Below are 6,000 nucleotides of genomic sequence, written 5' to 3'. Positions count from 1 at the left end.
GGTGTATACTATCATCGTCATCATTTCCTATTTCTGTTAATGAGTTATGTTAAATTATTCATTATGAAAACTTTATTTATATGTTTCGAGCACACTGATGGGTGGCGCAAGGCTTGGTGTTGCATGGTGTAGTGAAGTCTTGCGGAGACCTAGGTCATCTGTCTCAGGATTCAGTTGCTCTTGTGTCCGGTGGATGAGGAGGTTCTTTTTCCACTGTAAGCACAGAGAAGCCGCCTTTGCTGCTTCTGAGTTGGGCTCAGGTTGTCTCAAGCCCTGCCACATTAAAAAGAAGACTTTTCTTATTCACTGGATAAATTCAATGCATACACATGCCAGTCATTTGAGTGTGTTTATTCTTATGAGCTCGACTTTCACCCAATGAGGAACCTGGACAAAGCAGCACAATGCAGCGAATTATGCAGGACAAAAGCTTCAGTTAATGAACATGTTAAACATCAGAATGGGGGAAAATGTAAGCTCTGTGACTTTGTGTAATGTTTATTGGTGCCAGATGGGCTTGAGCATTTTAGTAACTGCCAATCTCCTGGGATTTCTGGGGGTTACGCAAAATGGTGTGAAAAAAAAGTCATGAATTGATAGTTGATGCAAACCTCCCTTTCAGAGGGATGTCGAAGAACAGTCACTCCATGTGGCAGAAGAATCTAGAAAAACTAGATCCACGGTGGATGTGATGCATATCTGCCAGAGGCAGTGCAGGTCCAAGTTGAATCAGTGTAATGAATGAATGGCGTGTGATCTTTTGTTATATCTGGGACTGATTCAGGGAGATAGAAAGTTTATGGTAGAACCACTCTTCAATGGTGATGATCAGAAAAGCATCTCAAAACACATTTTAAACGTTTAGGTGAAGTAAACAGAAATCTGTGGCCATTTCTACTCAAAAGGGCTGGTCATTTTTCACTATTAAGCTCTGGTGAGCCAGTACCTGCTGTCATCTACGATTTCTGTTTCTTTTTGCCGATTAACAGTTTTTTGTTTTCTGCTGTTGTAGCTCATCTCAACAAGATTTAAGATGTAAGCTGCTCAACATTGTAAAGATTGTTCTAGAGAGTTGCTGCAGCTTTCTTGTCAGCTTTTCTTGTCAGACATCTCTCATCAACATGTTTTTCAAACCTTTCTGGACCACTCTGTGTAAATTCTAGGGACTGTTGCATACGAACATCGCATGGGATCAATTCTGAAATGCTCAAACCAAACCGTATACAGACAACTATGGCATAGTGGAAGTAACTTTTTTTCCCAATTCTGATGTTTGATGAGAACATTAACTGAAGGTCTTTCCCTGTATCCGCATGATTTTGTCACATGATAGGGTAATAATTGCATGAATCTACAAGTGGCCCGAAGGCTGTGTTTACATTAAAAGCCACATCGCTAAATTCCAAAGTTTTGGTCAGATCAGATTTGCATGTCATGATGGCTCACGTTCATATTTACAAGTGACAAATCTGATTCTAATGTGGACGTGTCTGTCCTTAAATGACACGCATGCACACACTTTCTCCATCTAGTTGCAACAAATTATAGTTTACTGACATAATTTTATTTAGCAATCTTTTGGGAAATTTAAAAATTTTAATGATAAGCATCTTTACCCTTCTGTAAACACTTGTAGAGAATTACAGTTGATTATATTTTAAACTTATGCACAGTGTATTCTTAGATTTTAACATATATGAGCTGTACTCTTTAATTTAGAAAACAGTTGTTAATTACATTTCCCATCTGTAGATATGTATTTGTATTTGTGTCATATAGATCTTTATGCACTTTGCTAACCTAGGGGTGACCAGGTTTTGTGCAAAAACATTTTGGTACTGCGTATTATCATCCACCTACTTCCTGACATTGACCAACAACTACTGTCTTGTGTGTTTTGCAAGCTCTTTTGTTTTCCCCATGGTGATGGATGATAGTCATTTTACATGTCAATTTTTTTCATACCCTGTGTAAATAGAACATAGTCAATACCAAATGTACCAAGAGTTTTATAGTTTCTGGAAACTAAGCAGAGTGTGTCAATAATTATGCAACATAAGGCAACAATTCTAATAAAATTCCAACATTAAAAGAAAATTATAAAATGTAATATAAATTGCTAAATATACAGTGCATTTGGAAAGTATTCAGAGCCCCTTCATTTTACATTTTGTTATGGTGCAACCTGATACTACGATTGTTAAAATCCTTTTTTTTGCCTCATTAACATACAGTACACTCTGTACCCATAATGCCAAAGTAAAAAAAGTATTTTAGAAATGTCTGTACATTAAATTAAAAAAATATTACATGTACTTACTATACATATATACTGTATACTGTATACTGTACCTTGAAATTTAGCTCAGGTGCCTCCCATTTCTCTTGATCAGTGCAAAGCACATAAAGCCTTCTCAGACTCGGCATCAGTACAAAGCACATGAGGAACAAAATTCTCTGGTCTGATGAAGCCAAGATAGAAGTAAACAGTTTGATTTTAATTTTAAAAGTTATGTTTAAAGCAAACCAGGCACTGCTCATCACCTGCCCAATACCCTCCCCACAGTGAAGCATGGTGGTGGCATCATGCCTTGGGGGTGTTTTTCAGCAGCAGGAACTGGGAGACTGTTCAGGGTTAAGGTAAGGCTGAATGGAGTAAAGTACAGAGATATCCTTAATGAAAACCTGTCCCACAGTGCTCTGGACTCTGGAAGTACACAGCCGAGGCAACACAGGAGTGGCATCTAGACAACTCTAAATGTCCTAAAGTAGCCAAGGAATTGAACCCCTTTTTGAACATTTTTAAATGGACGGTGCAAATGATCCCCATCCAACCTGACTGAGCATGAGTGGTGGACATTCCCCCCAATCCTGGTGTACAAAGCTTGTCTTGTCAAACCCAAAAACACTGTAACTGCTGCCAGTGGTGCTTTAACAAAGTACTGAGTAAACGTATATTTCATTTTTTTAAAATAAATTTACAGAAATTTCTAAAATTCTGTCGTAACTTTGTCATTATGGAGTACTGAGTGTAGAGTGAGGAAAAAAAACTAATTAAACAACTGTAGTATCAGGCTGCAAGAAAAGGAAGGGGGTCTGAATACTTTTTGAGTATTGACAGTACTGTGTAGTACTAGTTAAAAGTTAGGACACGAGTTTTGATTCATTACCTACAATCTGGAACAATCCAGGCAGAGGGTAGTAACGAGTTACATTTACTTAAGTAACTTTTTAAAACAAATGTACTTCTATGAGTAGTTTTAGTACTTGAGTAGATTTGTGAAGAAGAAACGCTACTCTTACTCCGCTACATTTGACTACACCCAACTCGTTACTCTCCTAACCATTTATTCTAAACATGCAGCCAATGGATCTTGCGCCTGACTGCCTGACAATGATCTTCAGCTGGTGTTTTATAAATTCATCCTACCTGTGAATTCGTCCTACATACGCTCACTGTGCATGCACTTTCTCTAATTTTGCGGAACGCCCATAAATCTATGCTGCTAATAGTGGGATCTTGCGGTTAGTGTACAATCTTGCGATGAGTATAGAATGGCCTTTTACATGTTTGTGTGACATTACGATTGAAACAGTTACTCAGTACTTGAGTAGTCCTTTTACCGAATACTTTTTTTTACTCTTACTTAAGTAATATTGTTTGGCTACTCTACCCACCTCTGAATACAGGATATATCCAAAAGTATAAGCCATTATTAGGCAGAGTGTTTAAGACATTACACAAAACACTTCTAGTCAGCTGTTTGGCTAATGGCTTATAATTTTGGAGTTGAATAAAATCAATATAAAATAAAAGTATTAGAGTTTATTACATTTATATAATTTTACCTTTATGCATGCAGTTTCTGCAGCTCGTATCCCTTGGATAACAGTTTGAAGTAAATTCTGGGCATTTTTTACCAGGATTTCATCAGAGGACTTGCACGCAGGAGTCACTGCATTAACACTGGAGAAACACCATGCACCCCTTGGGTCACATGAGATATTACTTTTAATAATGGTTAATAGCTTTTAGAAAGGTATGTGTATGGATTAAAGGTGCAAAGTTCCTTAAGTTGTATACAGTTCAGGCCAAGGTTGATATGCAGCTTGGTGTAGAGCAGTTAAACTGAATTTTTCACAACTTCATACATTTTATTTCTTATGTCAATTTGGATGTCTAATTTATTTAAATTATTAAAATATTAGCTAATTTTTTTTTTTACTTTTTAAAATTTATTTATTTATTTATTTACTTTCAATGTGTCAAAACTTTACATACAGCTTAGCACAAAGTGTCATTGCCTTTTACTCGTTAACCTGGATTGCCTGGAGTAACGTTCCACAAGCTTCTCATAATATTTGCCCATTCCTCCTGATAGAAATCAGTAAGGTGTTTAGGTTTGTGGGTTAAGTTTTTTTAAATTTTTTTAAAACATTTTCTCTGAGATTTAGATCAGAGCTTGATTAATTTGTTGAGTGCAGGATATTTATTTGTTCATTTTGTTAATAATAGCTTTATCAGAACTAAAGATTGATTAGCACTCTGTTGGAGAAGATTGCAACATTAATTATAATGCTAAAGAAGACGTTATAGCAAGGGCATACTAGTTAAAGCTAGTGAACCCCGCTATTATAGTCACTGCTGCCTCTGACTTATTTATTAAGGAACAAAATCCATTTATTTGTTGTTCAGGTGAACCTTTTTAACCAAAGGTTTTTTTTTTTTTTATCTCCAGCAGTTCATGAATGATGCAGTGCTGATGTGGTCCAAAGATTTTTATATTGAATACTGTACACTTGTTTGTGCTCAAGCGCGTTGTACTTTCAGTTGGTTGGAAATTGGACTTGGAACTGGAAGTTGGAAAATGGTCCTGGACTTGAAGGACCTGGACTTGTGAAAGTCCACAAAATCTTCCACTAAGGTCTTTTCTAAGTCTCTTAGTTAATAATCTTTTAATCGTATAAAGGGCAAAAGGCATTGGCCATAAGCCTGCCAGATTAAATTTTAGCCTTTGTTTGTCACATATACATTACAGCACAGTGAAATTCCTTCATCACATATGAAGGATACAGCAGCCCTGAAGCAGATAGGGTTAAGGGCCTTGCTCAAGGGCCCAACAGTAGCAAACTAGTGCTTGGAGCTGGGGATCGAACCCCTGATCTTCTGATCAGAAACTCAGTGCCTTTACCGTCTGAGCCAGTATTTACATAAGCGATTAGTTTTCTTCTGAATAAATGTATCTTTTTAAAGTAAAATAGCTATCTCTCATCTTTACAGGGTGCCAGTAATTGTTTTAAGGCATTGCATGACATCTGGTCAGTCAGCAATGTAATCACCAAATAACCTTAAATCAATTTCTCAAATCTTCTAGATATTGAATAAACTGTGAACATGTATTAACTTGTGCCATTATTCTAATATAGTGAATTAAAGCTTGAATATTTTAGAATTACCTCAGATTTACTCACTCGCTGTCTATACCTATACATATAATATGTTTTATTCTGTCCAGGGTCGCACCGGGCCTGAAGCCTATCCCAGAAGACTTTGGGCATGATGCAGGGTACACCATAGACAGTGTGCCAATCCATCGCAATCCAATCCATAGCCTAATCTGCATGTTTTTGGAGCGTGGGAGGAAAAGGAGCACCCAGAGGAACTCCCCAAGCACAGGGAGAACATGCAAACTCCATGCACAAAGACCTGAGGCAGGAATCGAAACCTGCCATGGAGGTGCGAGGTCACCCTACTTGACTTGTCAAGAAATGGATGATAACGTGAAATGTGTGGAGTTGTGAAAAACTAAGATTTAATTGAAGTACATTCTGTCATAATATACCTCACCTGGAAATGATGGTGAGCTGGTTAGTAATGGTGACAATCTGCTCTGCTATGATGCACAGCTCATTAGATGAGTGTTGATCCAGGCAGTGGTCAGCTATGACCATCACAAACTGTGTGACAGTCTGGCAGCTCAAAACTAAATCTTTAGCTGA

Source organism: Clarias gariepinus, chromosome 8, assembly GCF_024256425.1.
Source record: "Clarias gariepinus isolate MV-2021 ecotype Netherlands chromosome 8, CGAR_prim_01v2, whole genome shotgun sequence".
Taxonomy (NCBI): Eukaryota; Metazoa; Chordata; class Actinopteri; order Siluriformes; family Clariidae; genus Clarias; species Clarias gariepinus.
This window is presented reverse-complemented; position numbering follows the sequence as displayed.